Here is a 20,784-nt window from a genome sequence, read left to right as displayed (position 1 = left end):
ACATCCTCAAGCTTTAAAATAGCAGGCAGCTACAAACCATGTGTTAGCTGTAGTAGCTAAGTTTTGGCTACATTCCGCTGTCGCCTTGATATCAGCAGGAAAATGAAAAAACTAAGCACTGGATGATACCGGCTAATTACTGGGCACAACGGCACACCACAAAACTCGATTGTTGTACCAGTAGCTCACAGATATTTTAAGTTTTGCGTCTTTTCATGGTACAAGTCTTGCAGCTTTGGCCAAGAACAATAGGAGCAAGCAGGACCAGGAACCAATCTATGTGGCATAAATTCAAACGGAAATACCTCACCACCTCTTGTCATTAGGCGATACAACTGCCACTGTTTTCGGGGCTAGCTGTCAGCGTTGTCAATGACTTCGGGATATGGACTACATATCCCATGATGCTTTATAACTAGTAGAAGAAGAACTTGAAGACAGAAGAAGAAATAATTTTATAGGGTTTTCTTTCGCAGAAAGACTTATGTTAGCTGAATTCCTACACTTTTTCGTATATTATTATGTATGATTCGTTCGTCCTATTTATTCACAAAAGTTCATCTGAATAATTCAGCCGACTCCTTTCGTCTTTGAATTAATCGAATACACAACAGGTATCAGGGATGCCATTGGTTTCGGCACCTTTGCAGCAGCTGAGTCTGGCTTCCACTAGAGCTGCCGTTAGGTGTCCAGAATGTTTCAGAGCTGTCACAACTGGTGCCGATCGATGTTTTGGGGGATGGCAATGCCAGTTTTTGGAAAACGTGTTACTTATATTGCTTGTTTATAATATTTTTTTTCAATGGTAATTGTATTGGTTAATTATCCGTTTAACACCTTGAATATTTTTGACTTAATTTAATTGAAGGAAGATGGCCAAAGTAATTGAATCTACCACTAAGTGTCACTACTACAGTGGAACCTGGGAACCCCGTTGGGTTGCCAGATAGGCTTTTGGCCAAGATGGAAATACGTAGTAGTTGTGTAAAACATATATTGTAGAAATTAATAAAGTTTGAAAAAGTTTATTTTACGTAGTGAAATATTATAATTTCTCATGGAGGAATAATATGTTATTTGATCCTGATGTAGTAAATTCACACATGTTGAGTAAACATGAATTTTAGAAGACTTCAAATGATTTCAAAGAGGGATTTTATAATACACAAAGATTTTAGTTCTTGACCATTGAAAACTTAAATGATATGTTATTGCTATTTAAAGTATTTACATATAATGGCCAATAAATATTGACAAATCAATTACTATGCATATACTTTGCATGTTTAAACTTATTGAAACATATCTACCAAATAAAATATGTAAACAGCACAATTTTCATTTAAAAAAGCATTTGTATCTTAAGTATAACCCAAAGTAATTTTTATTTCCAAAAATATGTAACAATCTTGTTCTTAATGCTGCTTAGGATTCCCCCTTTTGTCAAAGTCTTGAGGTGTACATACTTTGTTTTGTTTTACTTCAGTGTAAAAAAATTTATGGTGGTTTAACTTTAAAGTGAAAGTCCTGCTGCTGCCTTGAAAATGCTATTGAAATGCATTTTGTAGTTCAGATTTTATTCATTGTCTCATCTTTGAATAAGAAAACTTTAAAGACAATGTCCAGAACCAGAAACAAACATGGAGAAGCAACCTTCATTTATGGTGCACAAATCTGGAATGAACTTCACAATTAGTGAAAAATAGCAGATATTAAATTTATTAAATAATAACTGGTTAACAGGCAATTTTGGAAAATTATGATAATGCAAAGTTTTTGGAAAACATGTTATCTTAAAAAAACTCTTAAAGTTATAGTGGCTGCCTGGTCTATTACTTTTTTGGGAACTTATGACATCCTGTGAGCTGTCATGGAACCATGCCGAACATAATGTCACTCTGGAATTGTCAATATCTCATGTTGCCACTGTCACTAATATTAACTAATAAGTCAATATTAGTGAACTTACCCGGTTTTATAATCAATAGCATTATATTAAGGTAATTGTATGAAAATAATTATAATCCGGAACTGACAGGAGCTTGTCAGCACTGACTTACCATGGCCACCTAGTGTCAGTCGTAGTGGCACCTAGTGGTAGCTATTATCAGCTGTTGCAGAAGAGGTCCCATCTGACATGCATTCAGTGCAGGTGTTGTCTTTCTCTGCTAAGTCGGAACACCGGCTGTATATTTAAATATGTATGAGAATTATGTTTTAATTAAGATATATTTTATTAATATCGTTTGAACTAAAGTTATTCATATGCTACATTCTGTCTGAACAGACAGAATGAGGTCACAGCAGCCCGTGGCACCCATGGCCACTTGTGCCACCTTACTTGTGCCACTTATCCGGTAGTAAGGCGGCACCAGGTAAGGTGGCACAACAGCTCATGGCCATGGGTGCCACGGGCTGTTGTGACCTCATTCTATCTGTCTCGGATAGAATGTAGCATATGAATAACTTTAGTTCAAACAGATAGAAGTAAGTGTGCCACCTAACCTCAGAGTAAGGTGGCACAAGTGGCACCTTACGGCAGATGTCAACATGTTTTCACTGAGGCTCTTTATTGGAAGCTGAAATTTGAGACTGTATCCAAAATAGACCAGGACGTATTTGCTTTTTTGAGGGAACACAACACTTAACAGGAAATGCAATACTTTGTGCCACATCCACCGGTGTTTTTTTTGAATTATAAATTCATTCATAGTAAATCTGACACTGAAGATGTCACCAAAGAATATTCTATTCCTATTCTATTGTTTTCCCCACTAAGCATATTTAAATATGCTGAACTATACAATTAAAAAATACTTTAAAAATACAATTGTTTATAAATGTAGCTGTTTGTATAAGGTTTCTAGTAACAAAACAGCGTGTTATGGAAGATTAAATGCGCAAATACGTCATTGTGCCTGCCAAACGTATATCGTTGAGTGGAGCGGTCGACTGCTCTAAGATGGCCACTCTAAATCTCGTCAGCGACAATAGGGGAGCGGTCCGTGAGGCGTAAGTGGTGCCAGTATGAGGTCGTGGCAACCCTTGAAAGGTGCTGAAGTTTGTAGAAATCTGTAGAAATCAGTGGCAACACTGACAGCCAGCCCCGAAAACAGTGGCACTTGTGACGCATAATGGCAGGTGTCAGCGGAAGTGCCAGTATGAGGTGTCGAAGTCAGCCGAAGTCAGTGGCAACACTGACAGCTAGCTCCGAAAACAGTGGCAGCCGTGAGTGCCACAGTAGGTGTCACTTCCAGTGCCACAGTAGGTGCGGTGTCACGATTTGCGCCTGCTGTTTTTTGTTTGACAAGCAAATAAAAAAGGTCAAACTTTTCATTAGTGGTGTGTCGAATAATCCAGGATCATTTTTATGAAGCACGAAAAATGAAGAACTCACCCAAACCCGAGCAGTTAGTTTTTATTGTTTTGTCATAAATTGTTGTCTCTGTTGACATAGCGAATAACAAGCCAATCACAACCCTCTCTCCTGTTTTTCCCGTTTTCTTTTTGATCCAGCCATTGTTTCATACAACCAGATTAATCAGAATTTATGTATCAGAATCACAAACATTTTTTACTTGTTTATTCATTGTAAGGCTTCATGTTGTTTTGCCTATTTCACATATATTGTCTACTTGATGTCACAGTGGAGCATTTGAAGCACCGCGGTGCATCGGCTCATGAGTCCAGTGATTGGATGGAGTTCCTCAGGGCTTCATGAAGCTTCATCTCATCACTACTTTTCATTGTTTCCTCTGCTGCTCTGGTCAAAACCTACAGGCCCAATCCAGTGCATGCTGGTCCGATACCAGTACCTATACTGACGGAAAATGGACCCACAGTTCTTCCTGTTTAACTTAGAAAAATAAATAACAAAGGAACAAAAACTAAACTATTAACCTAGAAATAAACTCATTTTTGTAAGTGAAACCCCAAAGATATAAAGTGGACTAAAATTTATTTTTTATATAATTCAGAGTAATATAAATGACATCTTGACATAATGCTATTTACTGTTAAATATCAACAATAATCCCTACTACAATTAATTATGTGATAAAAAATATTTTTTAAATCAGTTTATTTGAGAATTCTCCAAATGTCAGCTGGATGTGACGACTGATCTGCATCTCTGTCTACTCTTTTGAATTTTCAAGTGTTTTTTTGTTGATTTCTGTTTTAAACGATGAAAGATTTCTCCTACTTACTTCAATAAAGTTAACAATAACTCTTTTTCTCTGTTTTCTTCTCCAGGTTCCCTGCAGTGTAACCAAGAGAGAAGATCCTCTCCGGACCAGGAGGAGTTAGAACCTCTGCAGGGAAAACAAGACCAGGAAGAGAAAGAAGATCATCAGATAAAAGTGGAAGAGAAAGAAGTTTACTGCAGTCAGGGTGAAGAACAGATTGAACTAAAACAGGAGACGTATACCTGCATGTTGGTTCCTGTTGATGAGCAAACACACCAAACTGAATCAGAACCAAACAGGAACCAAGTCCTCTTAAAGGAAGCTGCTGAAGCTGAGAAGCAAAATCAGGAAAGAAGAAAACCTTTCTCATGTGTCATCTGTAAAAAGTGTTTCACTTTAAAATCAGTTTTTGATGCTCACATGAGAACTCATACGTTTCAAAACCTGTTTTCATGTGTGAGCTGTGGAAAAAGTTTTAGTCAAAAAAAAGTATTTAACTCGGCACATGATGATTCACACTGGTGAAAAGCCGTTTTCATGTGGGAGCTGTGGAAATAGTTTTAGTCGAAAAGAGAATTTAACTAGACACATGATGATTCACACTGGTGAAAAGCCGTTTTCATGTGGGAGCTGTGGAAATAGTTTTAGTCGAAAAGAGAATTTAACTCTGCACATGATGATTCACACTGGTGAAAATCCGTTTTCATGTGTGAGCTGTGGAAATAGTTTTAGTCGAAAACAGAGTTTAACTCGGCACATGATGATTCACACTGGTGAAAAGCCGTTTTCATGTGGGAGCTGTGGAAATAGTTTTAGTCGAAAAGAGAATTTAACTCAGCACATGATGATTCACACTGGTGAAAATCCGTTTTCATGTGGAGTAGTGGAAAAAGTTTTATTCAAAAAATGCATTTAACTCAGCACATATGATTCCACTGGTGAAAAGCCATTTTCGTGTGTAAGCTGTGGAAAAGTTTTAGGGGAAAACGGGAATTAACTCAGACATGTTGATTCACACTGGTGAAACCGTTTTCATGTGTGAGCTGTGGAAAAGTTTTTGAACAACGTTAGTTTAACTCATCACTTGATGATTCACACTGGTGAAAACCATTTTCGTGTGGAGCTGTGGAAAAGTTTTAGGGGAAAACAGAATTTAACTCGGCACATGATGATTCACACTGGTGAAAAGCCGTTTTCATGTGGGAGCTGTGGAAAAAGTTTTGATCGAAAACAGAATTTAACTCAGCACATGATGATTCACACTGGTGAAAAGCCGTTTTCATGTGGGAGCTGTGGAACAAGTTTTAGTGGAAAACGGGATTTAACTCGACACATGATGATTCACACTGGTGAAAAGCCGTTTTCATGTGGGAGCTGTTCAAATGTTTCGTCAAAAACAGTTTTTAACTCAGCACATGAAGATTCACACTGGTGAAAAGCCGTTTTCATGTGGGAGCTGTGGAAAAAGTTTTCGTCACAAAGTTAGTTTAACTCACCACATGAGGCATCACACAGATGAAAGCAGTAGAAGTATTTTCCATACATGTCCTCTGTTGAAGTTCACTATTCAGTTGATCTGGTTTAACACTAGAATGAAAGACTGCAAGGGGTTTCATGTCTATAAAGCTGAAAGTTGTTGTATTTGTTAAATCTGATCATTTGTATTTTCACATTTGGATTTTTGTAGATGTGCAAACACGACACATTTTTCTTCAGAGATGCTTGGTTTTTTTTTCCTGGCATTTTCTGTATCAAAAACAATACTGATAACTCTGTTACTGTATTACATTCTGTTTCTGTACAATGTGAAGAGCAGAGGCTCAGCACACAGCCCTGAGGAGAGCCATTACTGATGCTGATAGCTGGAGTGGCTTTGGATCCCACTGACTATTTCATGCACTAACAGAGTTTGACCGGACATGGATCCCTTCCAACATTCTCACAAGATTGGACTTGGGATTGATTTGTATTATTCTATCCTGTATAGAGAAAGAGTGGGTGGGTGTTATTGACCTCAATACACTTATAAAAAAATACAATGTGCTTATGCACTAATTGTGCATTCTCAGATATATCAACATATCACACCTATAAAATACTTATATTGCAGACGACATCAGTATCTTCTGTGCTGGAGAAAACATTCAACAACTTTCAGAAGTGGTCAACACAGAAATGGAAAAATTACAGCACTGGCTCAAAAATAAAAGTAGCTGTAAATTTAGATAAGACTAAATTCATGATATTCGGAAACAATAAAAAACAGGAAAATAATCAAATTAAATATCAATTGAAAGTGTTTATTTAGAACAAGTACATGAAGGAAAATTCTTGGGTGTCATGTTAGACGATAAATTCAACTGGAAACCACAGATCAGCCTAGTAAAATCTAAAATAGCCAAAAGTGTAGCTGTTATAAGAAAATTAGTTTCGTCCTGGACTATAACTCTTTGTTATTCTATATAATACACTCATTGTACCACAGTTAACATATTGTGTGGAAGTTTGGGGAATACATACAAAACAAATTTACAGCCATTATACGTCTTACAAAAAAATCAATCCGTATACTACATAAAGTGGGATACTGGGAACACACACCGTTATTTATCAAATCAAATACACTGAATTCTGGGACCTGGTCAAATTTAAAACTACACAATTCATGTTTAAGGTCCGAAATCAAAAACTTCCACACATATACAGGAAATGTTTGGTGACAGAGGTGGTTATGATTTAAGAGGTGAAGGGTATTTTAAAAACAACAGAAAACAGGAAGAGTTTTGTTTATCTGTGTGTGGAGTAAATGTTTGGAATGGATTGAATGATGAGATTAAAAATTACAAATGTAAACCAATTTAAAAAATCGATTAAAGCAGAACTCATTTCAAAATATGCTACAAACATGTTTAGTTTTAATGTAAATTATATAAATAGTACTTAAAATAATTGTACATAGTTAAACATAAGGAAAAATGGAAACAAGTTGTCTCTTGTTGATGTTCTGAAAGTTAATTGATAATACATTGACAAGTATGAAAGGGGCAGGATATTATAAGATGTATCTTCTACCTGCTCCTTTTCGACAGAAAATATTAAATTGCATGTCACATGGGCAAATAATTTGTTTTATATTTTATTTCTTAAGTTTGTCTCATTCTATTTTGTTTTCTTGTTCTTTTTTGACTGTTTTTAATGTCTGTTCGAAATAAATAAATAAATGAAATGAAATCAACAACAAAAATCTCTAAGGTTTCTCTTCAAAACAAAATGACCTTGTAAATGATGCTGTTATTTGTTTCAGATTAACCACTTTAACTCTCCCTATGTAAAGTTTTGTGAATTAATAAGTTTATGGAAAATGTAAGAATGCATGGTTGATTATTATTGTCTTCAATAATTTGGTGTCTTTTGTCTTTGTTGTATTTTTTTCTTTACAGCTGCAGCTGTCTTCTTTATGACTATAAAAAGATGTTATGTTTTTAGGCTGTGACTATTATTTGCTCAGTTACATTTAGTTGAAAAAAATACTACAGAGATTTTTTTTTTTTACCTGAGTAATATTATGAATACTGTTACTCTTTCTTAAATATTTCTGGCTACTTACTACACACTTTGAGTTACTTCACTAAATGAAGATGATAGGTTTTCTAGAACCTACATAAAGAACCACAGACAACGTATATGAATTTTATGACGAAGCTGTTGCAAAGGAGAAACTCTGTCAACTGCTCCAACTGTTCACAGAGCGTTCTGAGATCTTTGGGTAGCTTGTCTTTTATTATCAAACTTCAAAGAGGGAGGATAGGCAAGATAGACAGCAGAGAAAAAAACAGCAGAGGTCGTAAAACATTTACCTAAACAACTAGCAACCCAGTTCAGATGTGATCTCTGATCTACGGTCTGAGCCCGGTTCAAATCTCGGTCAAACTGTTTCACATGAAGATGAGCAGGCAGTTGTGACCTCCAGGTCAGTTCATACACACACTAAAGAAGAGAATACTTTAAACTGACTAACATTAGACTGAATATAAACTAAAGTAACAACAAAATGATACCAAAAAATCTCTATCAGGAATAAACATGTTTTTACCAAAATGACACATTGAGTTTATGCTAAAACGAGACTTTTTATCTATACACAAACCTTGTACTATTTTCATTGCCTGTTGTATTTGGAGATCAAGCGCTGACTGTAAATATTGGTTTTATACATTTTAACCATAAAACATTTGATCTAAAGTCTTTCTTATTCTTAAAATTGTAATTATGTTACTTTCATATTAGTCTTTAAAATGTCAGAATTTGTTCATAAGTTTATAGTTTTGTTTGTTTGATGACATAATTTTTAAATGAAATAAAACGTAATGATTTGTTACTGAAAAACCAAGCAGATTTTCTCTTTATATAGTGTTTTACTCTTACTTTAATAATTTCTTGGACAGCTTGTGTTTACCATTTAATACATAACCCAAGTCAGTCCCTGGAAAAAGTCCCCAGAAGACATTTTAATATAAAATGACCAGAATTACAGGAAAACAAATATCTAAGATTGCACCAACATCAGATCTCTGACGTAGCACTGAATTATTAGCTGCTGTTCAGAAAAACATCTGCATCATCAGCCGTCTGTGATGTACAGCAATATTTCCTTTCAGTGCTTACACTCTTTGCACAAAACGCAACGGTTTCAGACGGACATTAATATAACATAGTGTTTTGGAAATGTAAACAAATGCTTCTTGAAATTAAAAAAGCAATGCAATGTGTACAAATATGAGCTAATGTTCTTTGACGTTCTATGACAGCTGCTTTGGAAAACTCATTATTATCTCTCAGGGTCAGAAATATTTATATTTACTCTGCATAATCAGTGCCAACAAAATATAAACATTTGGCAAACCCAGTCAGAGAAGGTCTAATTACAGCTCTACAAACGTGCAAAGCAATTTTCTCCTCAAATTATATTTTTATACAATTTAAAATATTACCACCACTCTATTAAAGACCAGTGTAACCCAGTGTTAAAACACAAGTAAAATGAATAGATGTTGATTTAATATCTCATTCCACAACGAGATTAAAAAGTATTTAAGTTAAAAAAATAATAATGTTTGTAAATATGTTCTTAAATATTGATAAAAAAGTGCTAAAAATATTTTAAACCTGTGAAATATCCCTTTAATGATTGCTTTTAGTGACATTTTAAACAACCAATAACTGGCACCGTCTGATTTCACTTCAGCCAATCAGGTTGATTGTTCCGCCCTTTTAACTGCAGCTCTGAGATTCAGCTTCGCGTCTAACTCCCGTGAGAGCTGACGGTTGTTCCGTGAATCCCCTGTAAGATTCTGTTAAATTCTACGAAGAATCCTGGAAATTGGTAAGACAATGTTAAATTATTATCTCAGAATTCATAATTCAAAATAGTGAATCTGTTTTTTAAATTAGATCTCCAAAAGCTTCTAACAGCTGACGTCCGGAAAAATCCCTGGTAGTTATATAGCATTGAAGCATCGGTGAGTAATCGCACGCGCTCAGCCGTTGGCCCAGTAAATTCACAAAAATTGGCTAAAATACCTAATAACTGTTCAAATTTAATAAAAAAAAAGTGTATTATAAATTTTATATCATTATTATTGTGTATGTTGTATTTTTTCCATGTAAATTTACTTCTTCTTCTATTAGTACATGTTTTAATATTTCAACGTTGTTAATGTGATGGTGCTGTGATGTGTTCTTATTACTTAGGAACTTTCTGTTCTCTGTAGGTCAGAGCTAATGCGGGTTTCTAATCCACATTTTGAATATAGATTTAATGTTATAGATGTACTTTGGCACTTTTAGATTGAAATTTGAATTGTTGAATTGCTTTGTTGATATTAGCATCCTGAGTTTTAAGATGCTTTACTGTGACCTTCTTCCAGGTCAGGTTTTTTTTTCTTATGGTGCACTTTTGAAACATTGCGCCAGATACATCAAGATCAACCTTACAAGAACTTGGATGGCGAGCCCCAGCCCAGAGGACCAAGTGAACTGGTAGACAGTGACCCGACTGGTCACCAGCCGTGAAACATAAAAAAAATATTTCACAGACATATTGGAAAGACTAAACAAACTTTGAAAGAACATTTGACAGACACATAAAAGACTGGGTTAATTTTTTATTTAATTTTTTTTTTAAAGCGTGCAATTTTTTGTTTATTTGTACAATGTGGATCCACAAATGTTTATATTAAATTCTACTTTTTTATATACATTGTGTGCTCTCCTGTGTTGTTCACACCTAGGCTCCCCCGAATTTAGAATCTCCTGATCAGGCCCAACTTACTTATACTTTTGTAGTGTTGGTATTGCCATCTACTATTAAAAGGTATTTAAAGTAACCCTTCTTGTGGGTTACACCTGTTTTGACCGAAACACTTTAGAAACAAACCTTATTAGCAGGATCTTATGCATGTAAACAAGAGGCAGTTGATGAAAAAACCCAAACAATCTCAGTTTTATCTTTTCTCCGCCTGCATTTGCCTCTTCCTGGTGAAAAGTGCTTGACGAGAATCTTAGCAGAATTTAACTTATTCAATCTGGTAAAGTAACACATACTTTATTCATTTATTTCTTTTTTTGTGCGTGTGATCATTTAAAAAGACATTATTCTTTGAAACCCAGTGTAACTATAAATCCTGACAATGACAAATGAAACATAGGGTGATGTAAAAGTTCACCACCTGCAGCTGCGATCTTCCTAGAATGCAACAAATATGTACGGGAAGAGAGAGTTAAGTAGGAATAAAAATACGCTAGATATTAGAGAGTTGTTTCAGAGATCGTCAGAGTATGTAGTTTTTTTTGTAGTATTTTTATTTATTTTAGTGATGTGAATGAATTATGTTTATGTCCACTAGGTGGCGAGCATGAGCTCATGTGAATGTATAAATGTAGACAATAGAACAATAGAAGCAGAGAGTCTTGTGTGACACACCTGTGAGCAGACCTTAGAAAAGATGCTTCAATAAAAGTATCTGAGCATTACTCAACGTCTGGTCTTTATCAGCATATAACAAGGAGAACGGGTATTATGGGAAGATTATAAGCATCTGATCCATACTCAAACCTGGAAGGTGGCGGTAATGCGCCTAAAAGTTGTTTGTCAACCGCCATAGAAGAGGAAGAAGAAGACGACGACTAAGGACTGCATGTGGTCTGTTGTGTTGAATGTTTGAGTGTTTCTTTGAAAACTATCTGCTGCTGAAGCAACATTCAGAGATTAAAGAAATAATCGTCAAGTCAGAGGAAGAGATGGATGATCAGCGCAGACTGCTGGATTTCTCCCGGCCCCGATAATCTTACACCGATTAGGTAGGAAACAGCAGCGTTTGGACGAAGGTTAATGTCTGGACCTTTCTGTATGAGGATCATTATGTTCTTTTCTTTCCCGTATAAATATTTTGTTAACAGGTAAATGAACGCAGACGTCACAATTACGCTGTGACAATGGCATTTTTATGTAGAGAGAAAATGACTTTTTTAGGCCTCTCCTTTAACTACTGAGACTTACTTCAGAAAACAGGAAAAATGTGCCCAATGCAGCGCAAGGTTAGTAAAGCAAGCAATATAAAATATTAATAGCAGTGTTGGTAGCTGTAAAATTGTATTACGATGCAAACCTGAAAAATTAAAAAACAAACTAATAAGCGTCCATATTTAGCTGCACAACGTAATCAAAACTAATAAATCCTCAGCTCTTTTTGAGAGTTTTGCTTGAAGATAAATTGACAATATCTCAGAAAATTAATTTAAGTGAAATAGTTCTGGTATCACAAACTGCAAAAATTTCAGAGGTGTAAAACACTGAAGTTACTCAGTAAAGAGTGAACTTAAATATTTACTACTTAGAAAATGCATGTTAAAATCTGAATACTCTTTTGAAAGTGTGCAGCTGAAATTAATTTAACTACTAGCAAAGCACAGTGTTCGCCTAATATCTGCACCAACAGTAATACAAAAAATAATGCATATTAGAGGCATTAGTTTATAAAAGTCGAGGCAAACCTAAATGTACCATTTTAAAAACAAAAAGCAGTGGAGGATGTAACTTCATAACCTCTTTCTAAGCAGAATCTCAGAGGGAAAAAAGAGAAATTACGTTGTGTAACGCAAGAACAGATTATAGCAGCCAAGTGGAAAAATTCACTCTAACGTGGATTATAATTATGAAAGAGCAAAGGTAGATGTCATATTTTCGGGAAATACGTGATTTGTACCATTTGTTCTGTGGGGTTTTATGTGGGTCGGTGCCACTTAAACGGCTGTAAAGCGAAGGTTTTGGACCTTAATCTGACTGACAACTTGTGTGGTTCGGATCGGGCTGAAGCGTTGCTGCTCTCGGCTGTTCTTAAATTACCTGCTCGGTATTTGAGGGCTCGTCGCTCCGACTGCATGTTAAATGTATTTTATATAATTGTCATATAAACAAAAACTAAGGAGTTGCCTAAAAATAATTTCATACTCTGTATAACACAAACGCAAACTTGTTCCGAATCGCTGCCTCTGTTCTCAGCCTGTTCCCATAGCAGTGGATTTCCTCCGGCATTATTTTCCTCCAACAAATTATTGCAGTGAACGAAGCACGTACAGCTTCCTTTTAACCTCCGTCTTCCCATTTCTGAAGCTGGAGCTTCAACATCCTCAAGCTTTAAAATAGCAGGCAGCTACAAACCATGTGTTAGCTGTAGTAGCTAAGTTTTGGCTACATTCCGCTGTCGCCTTGATATCAGCAGGAAAATGAAAAAACTAAGCACTGGATGGTACCGGCTAATTACTGGACACAACGGCACACCACAAAACTCGATTGTTGTACCAGTAGCTCACAGATATTTTAAGTTTTGCGTCTTTTTCATGGTACAAGTCTTGCAGCTTTGGCCAAGAACAATAGGAGCAAGCAGGACCAGGAACCAATCTATGTGGCATAAATTCAAACGGAAATACCTCACCACCTCTTGTCATTAGGCGATACAACTGCCACTGTTTTCGGGGCTAGCTGTCAGCGTTATCAATGACTTCGGAAAATGGACTACATATCCCATGATGCTTTATAACTAGGAGAAGAAGAACTTGAAGACAGAAGAAGAAATAATTTTGTAGGGTTTTCTTTCGCAGAAAGACTTATGTTAGCTGAATTCCTACACTTTTTCGTATATTATTATGTATGATTCGTTCTTTATTTATTCACAAAAGTTCATCTGAATAATTCAGCCGACTCCTTTCGTCTTTGAATTAATCGAATACACAACAGGTATCAGGGATGCCATTGGTTTCGGCACCTTTGCAGCAGCTGAGTCTGGCTTCCACTAGAGCTGCCGTTAGGTGTCCAGAATGTTTCAGAGCTGTCACAACTGGTGCCGATCGATGTTTTGGGGATGGCAATGCCAGTTTTTGGAAAACGTGTTACTTATATTGCTTGTTTATAATATTTTTTTCAATGGTAATTGTATTGGTTAATTATCCGTTTAACACCTTGATATTTTTGACTTAATTTAATTGAAGGAAGATGGCCAAAGTAATTGAATCTACCACTAAGTGTCACTACTACAGTGGAACCTGGGAACCCCGTTGGGTTGCCAGATGCTTTTGGCCAAGATGGAAATACGTAGTAGTTGTGTAAAACGTATATTGTAGAAATTAATAAAGTTTGAAAAAGTTTATTTTTTACGTAATGAAATATTATAATTTCTCATGGAGGAATAATATGTTATTTGATCCTGATGTAGTAAATTCACATGTTGACTAAGCATGAATTTTACAGAAGACTTCAAATGATTTCAAAGAGGGATTTTATAATACACAAAGATTTTAGTTCTTGACCATTGAAAACTTAAATGATATGTTATTGCTATTTAAAGTATTTACATATAATGGCCAATAAATATTGACAAATCAATTACTATGCATATACTTTGCATGTTTAAACTTATTGAAACATATCTACCAAATAAAATATGTAAACAGCACAATTTTCATTTAAAAAAGCATTTGTATCTTAAGTATAACCCAAAGTAATTTTTATTTCCAAAAATATGTAACAATCTTGTTCTTAATGCTGCTTAGGATTCCCCCTTTTGTCAAAGGTCTTGAGGTGTACATACTTTGTTTTGTTTTACTTCAGTGTAAAAAATTTTATGGTGGTTTAACTTTAAAGTGAAAGTCCTCCTGCTGCCTTGAAAATGCTATTGAAATGCATTTTGTAGTTCAGATTTTATTCATTGTCTCATCTTTGAATAAGAAAACTTTAAAGACAATGTCCAGAACCAGAAACAAACATGGAGAAGCAACCTTCATTTATGGTGCACAAATCTGGAATGAACTTCACAATTAGTGAAAAATAGCAGATATTAAATTTATTAAATAACTGGTTAACAGGCATTTTTGGAAAATTATGATAATGCAAAGTTTTTGGAAAACATGTTATCTTAAAAAAACTCTTAAAGTTATAGTGGCTGCCTGGTCTATTACTTTTTTGGGAACTTATGATACCTGTGAGCTGTCATGGAACCATGAACATAATGTCACTCTGGAATTGTCAATATCTCATGTTGCCACTGTCACTAATATTAACTAATAAGTCAATATTAGTGAACTTACCCGGTTTAATAATCAATAGCATTATATTAAGGTAATTGTATGAAAATAATTATAATCCGGAACTGACAGGAGCTTGTCAGCACTGACTTACCATGGCCACCTAGTGTCAGTCGTAGTGGCACCTAGTGGTAGCTATTATCAGCTGTTGCAGAAGAGGTCCCATCTGACATGCATTCAGTGCAGGTGTTGTCTTTCTCTGCTAAGTCGGAACACCGGCTGTATATTTAAATATGTATGAGAATTATGTTTTAATTAAGATATATTTTATTAATATTCGTTTGAACTAAAGTTATTCATATGCTACATTCTATCTGAGACAGATAGAATGAGGTCACAGCAGCCCGTGGCACCCATGGCCACTTGTGCCACCTTACTTGTGCCACCTTACCCGGTAGTAAGGCGGCACCAGGTAAGGTGGCACAACAGCTCGTGGCCATGGGTGCCACGGGCTGTTGTGACCTCATTCTATCTGTCTCAGATAGAATGTAGCATATGAATAACTTTAGTTCAAACAGATCGAAGTAAGTGTGCCACCTAACCTCAGAGTAAGGTGGCACAAGTGGCACCTTACCCGGAAGCTCGTGGCACAAGTGGCACCTTATGGCAGATGTCAACATGTTTTCACTGAGGCTCTTTATTGGAAGCTGAAATTTGAGACTGTATCCAAAATAGACCAGGACGTATTTGCTTTTTTGAGGGAACACAACACTTAACAGGAAATGCAATACTTTGTGCCACATCCACCGGTGTTTTTTTGAATTATAAATTCATTCATAGTAAATCTAACACTGAAGCTGTCACCAAAGAATATTCTATTCCTATTCTATTGTTTTCCCCAATAAGCATATTTAAATATGCTGAACTATACAATTAAAAAATACTTTAAAAATACAATTGTTTATAAATGTAGCTGTTTGTATAAGGTCTCTAGTAACAAAACAGCGTGTTATGAAAGATTAAATACGCAAATACGTCATTGTGCCTGCCAAACGTATAACGCTGAGTGGAGCGGTCGACCGCTCTAAGATGGCCACCCTAAATCTCGTCAGCGACAATAGGGGAGCGGTCCGTGAGGCGTAAGTGGTGCCAGTATGAGGTCGTGGCAACCCTTGGAAGGTGCCGAAGTCTGTAGAAATCAGTGGCAACACTGACAGCTAGCCCCGAAAACAGTGGCAGCCGTGAGTGCCACAGTAGGTGTCACTTCCAGTGCCACAGTAGGTGCGGTGTCACGATTTGCGCCTGCTGTTTCTTGTTTGACAAGCAAATAAAAAAGGTCAAACTTTTCATTAGTGGTGTGTCGAATAATCCAGGATAATTTTTATGAAGCACGAAAAATGAAGAACTCACCCAAACCCGAGCAGTTAGTTTTTATTGTTTTGTCATAAATTGTTGTCTCTGTTGACATAGCGAATAACAAGCCAATCACAACCCTCTCTCCTGTTTTTCCCGTTTTCTTTTTGATCCAGCCATTGTTTCATACAACCAGATTAATCAGAATTTATGTATCAGAATCACATTTTTTTTTTGCTTGTTTATTCATTGTAAGGCAAAACTTTTGTTTTGCCTATTTCGGATATATATTGTCTACTTGATGTCACAGTGGAGCATTTGAAGCACCGCGGTGCATCGGCTCATGAGTCCAGTGATTGGATGGAGTTCCTCAGGGCTTCATGAAGCTTCATCTCATCACTACTTTTCATTGTTTCCTCTGCTGCTCTGGTCAAAACCTACAGGCCCAATCCAGTGCATGCTGGTCCGATACCAGTACCTATACTGACGGAAAATGGACCCACAGTTCTTCCTGTTTAACTTAGAAAAATAAATAACAAAGGAACAAAAACTAAACTATTAACCTAGAAATAAACTCATTTTTGTAAATGAAACCCCAAAGATATAAAGTGGACTAAAATTTATTTTTTATATAATTCAGAGTAATATAAATGACATCTTGACATAATGCTATTTACTGTTAAATATCAACAATAATCCCTACTACAATTAATTGTGTGATAAAAAATATTTTTTAAATCAGTTTATTTGAGAATTCTCCAAATGTCAGCTGGATGTGACGACTGATCTGCATCTCTGTCTACTCTTTTGAATTTTCAAGTGTTTTTTTGTTGATTTCTGTTTTAAACGATGAAAGATTTCTCCTACTTACTTCAATAAAGTTAACAATAACTCTTTTTCTCTGTTTTCTTCTCCAGGTTCCCTGCAGTGTAACCAAGAGAGAAGATCCTCTCCGGACCAGGAGGAGTTAGAACCTCTGCAGGGAAAACAAGACCAGGAAGAGAAAGAAGATCATCAGATAAAAGTGGAAGAGAAAGAAGTTTACTGTAGTCAGGGTGAAGAACAGATTGTACTAAAACAGGAGACTGATACCTGCATGTTGGTTCCTGTTGATGAGCAAACACACCAAACTGAATCAGAACCAAACAGGAACCAAGTCCTCTTAAAGGAAGCTGCTGAAGCTGAGAAGCAAAATCAGGAAAGAAGAAAACCTTTCTCATGTGTCATCTGTAAAAAGTGTTTCGCTTTAAAATCAGTTTTTGATGCTCACATGAGAACTCATACGTTTCAAAACCTGTTTTCATGTGTGAGCTGTGGAAAAGTTTTAGTCGAAAACAGAATTTAACTCAGCACATGATGATTCACACTGGTGAAAAGCCGTTTTCATGTGTGAGCTGTGGAAATAGTTTTAGTCAAAAAATGCATTTAACTCAGCACATGATGATTCACACTGGTGAAAAGCCGTTTTCATGTGGGAGCTGTGGAAATAGTTTTAGTCGAAAACACCATTTAACTCAGCACATGATGATTCACATGGTGAAAAGCCATTTTCATGTAGGAGTTGTGGAAAAAGTTTTATTCAAAAATGCATTTAACTCAGCACATGATGATTCACACTGGTGAAAAGCCATTTTCGTGTGTAAGCTGTGGAAAAAGTTTTAGGGGAAAACGGGAATTAACTCAGCACATGATGATTCACACTGGTGAAAAGCCATTTTCGTGTGTAAGCTGTGGAAAAAGTTTTAGGGGAAAACGGGAATTAACTCAGCACATGTTGATTCACACTGGTGAAAAACCGTTTTCATGTGTGAGCTGTGGAAAAAGTTTTTGTAACAACGTTAGTTTAACTCATCACTTGATGATTCACACTGGTGAAAAACCATTTTCGTGTGGAAGCTGTGGAAAAAGTTTTAGGGGAAAACAGAATTTAACTCGGCACATGATGATTCACACTGGTGAAAAGCCGTTTTCATGTGGGAGCTGTGGAAAAAGTTTTGATCGAAAACAGAATTTAACTCAGCACATGATGATTCACACTGGTGAAAAGCCGTTTTCATGTGGGAGCTGTGGAACAAGTTTTAGTGGAAAACGGGATTTAACTCGACACATGATGATTCACACTGGTGAAAAGCCGTTTTCATGTGGGAGCTGTTCAAAATGTTTTCGTCAAAAACAGTTTTTAACTCAGCACATGATGATTCACACAGGTGAAAAGCCGTTTTCATGTGGGAGCTGTGGAAAAAGTTTTCGTCACAAAGTTAGTTTAACTCACCACATGAGGCATCACACAGATGAAAAGCAGTAGAAGTATTTTCCATACATGTCCTCTGTTGAAGTTCACTATTCAGTTGATCTGGTTTAACACTAGACTGAAAGACTGCAAGGGGTTTCATGTCTATAAAGCTGAAAGTTGTTGTATTTGTTAAATCTGATCATTTGTATTTTCACATTTGGATTTTTGTAGATGTGCAAACACGACACATTTTTCTTCAGAGATGCTTGGTTTTTTTTTTCCTGGCATTTTCTGTATCAAAAAACAATACTGATAAACTCTGTTACTGTATTAACATTCTGTTTCTGTACAATGTGAAGAGCAGAGGGCTCAGCACACAGCCCTGAGGAGAGCCATTACTGATGCTGATAGCTGGAGTGGCTTTGGATCCCACTGACTATTTCATGCACTAACAGAGTTTGACCGGACATGGACTCCCTTCCAGAACATTCTCACAAGATTGGACTTGAGGGATTGATTTGTATTATTCTATCCTGTATAGAGAAAGAGTGGGTGGGTGTTATTGACCTCAATACACTTATAATAAAAAATACAATGTGCTGTTATGCACTAATTGTGCATTCTCAGATATATCAACATATCACACCTTATAAAATACATTATATTTGCAGACGACATCAGTATCTTCTGTGCTGGAGAAAACATTCAACAACTTTCAGAAGTGGTCAACACAGAAATGGAAAAATTACAGCACTGGCTCAAAAATAATAAAGTAGCTGTAAATTTAGATAAGACTAAATTCATGATATTCGGAAACAATAAAAAACAGGAAAATAATCAAATTAAAATATCAATTGAAAGTGTTTATTTAGAACAAGTACATGAAGGAAAATTCTTGGGTGTCATGTTAGACGATAAATTCAACTGGAAACCACAGATCAGCCTAGTAAAATCTAAAATAGCCAAAAGTGTAGCTGTTATAAGAAAAATTAGTTTCGTCCTGGACTATAACTCTTTGTTTATTCTATATAATACACTCATTGTACCACAGTTAACATATTGTGTGGAAGTTTGGGGGAATACATACAAAACAAATTTACAGCCATTATACGTCTTACAAAAAAATCAATCCGTATACTACATAAAGTGGGATACTGGGAACACACAAACCAGTTATTTATCAAATCAAATACACTGAAATTCTGGGACCTGGTCAAATTTAAAACTACACAATTCATGTTTAAGGTCCGAAATCAAAAACTTCCACACAATATACAGGAAATGTTTGGTGACAGAGAGGGTGGTTATGATTTAAGAGGTGAAGGGTATTTTAAAAAACAACAGAACAACCAGGAAGAGTTTTTGTTTATCTGTGTGTGGAGTAAATGTTTGGAATGGATTGAATGATGAGATTAAAAAATTACAAATGTAAACCAATTTAAAAAATCGATTAAAGCAGAACTCATTTCAAAATATGCTACATAACATGTTTAATAGTTTATAATGTAAATTATTAAATAAATAGTACTTAAAATAATTGTACATAGTTAAACATAAGGAAAAATGGAAACAAGTTGTCTCTTGTTGATGTTCTGAAAGTTAATTGATAATACATTGACAAGTATGAAAGGGGCAGGATATTATAAGATGTATCTTCTACCTGCTCCTTTTCGAACAGAAAATATTAAATTGCATGTCACATGGGCAAAATAATTTGTTTTATATTTTATTTCTTAAGTTTGTCTCATTCTATTTTGTTTTCTTGTTCTTTTTTGACTGTTTTTAATGTCTGTTCGAAATAAATAAATAAATGAAATGAAATCAACATACAACAAAAATCTCTAAGGTTTCTCTTCAAAACAAAATGACCTTGTAAATGATGCTGTTATTTGTTTCAGATTATATTAACCACTTTAACTCTCCCTATGTAAAAGTTTTGTGAATTAATAAGTTTATGGAAAATGTAAGAATGCATGGTTGATTATTATTGTCTTCAATAATTTGGTGTCTTTTGTCTTTGTTGTATTTTTTCTTTACAGCTGCAGCTGTCTTCTATTATGACTATAAAAAGATGTTATGTTTTTAGGCTGTGACTATTACATTTGCTCAGTTACATTTAGTTGAAAAAAAAATACTACAGAGAATTTTTTTTTTTTACCTGAGTAATATTATGAATACTGTTACTCTTTCTTAAATATTTCTGGCTACTTACTACACACTTTGAGTTACTTCACTAAATGAAGATGATAGGTATTTTTCTAGAACCTACATAAAAGAACCACAGACAACGTATATGAATTTTATGACGAAGCTGTTGCAAAAGGAGAAAACTCTGTCAACTGCTCTCCGACGTTCACAGAGCGTTCTGAAGATCTTTGGGTAGAGCTTGTCTTTTATTATCAAACTTCAAAGAGGGAGGATAGGCAAGATAGA

General features: G+C 35.6%; 2 long non-coding RNA genes across 2 annotated transcripts; both read left to right on the top strand.

The window, feature by feature from the left end:
* The first annotated feature begins 9,333 nt into the window (after positions 1–9,333).
* LOC145550579 (uncharacterized) lies at positions 9,334–10,444 on the top strand. The gene is made up of 3 exons (XR_014086455.1): positions 9,334–9,570; positions 9,639–9,706; positions 10,115–10,444. It is a non-coding gene; the product is annotated as an uncharacterized LOC145550579 (long non-coding RNA).
* Positions 10,445–11,257: 813 nt separating this feature from the next.
* Positions 11,258–19,585, top strand: LOC145550578 (uncharacterized). The gene is made up of 2 exons (XR_014086454.1): positions 11,258–11,546; positions 17,036–19,585. It is a non-coding gene; the product is annotated as an uncharacterized LOC145550578 (long non-coding RNA).
* Positions 19,586–20,784: the final 1,199 nt, after the last annotated feature.

Source organism: Poecilia reticulata, unplaced genomic scaffold (genome assembly GCF_904066995.2).
Source record: "Poecilia reticulata unplaced genomic scaffold, P_reticulata-male-v2 Scaffold_90, whole genome shotgun sequence".
In the NCBI taxonomy this organism is placed as follows: domain Eukaryota; kingdom Metazoa; phylum Chordata; class Actinopteri; order Cyprinodontiformes; family Poeciliidae; genus Poecilia; species Poecilia reticulata.
Note: the sequence above shows the minus strand (reverse complement) of the source record. Positions and strands in the feature narration are given on the sequence as shown.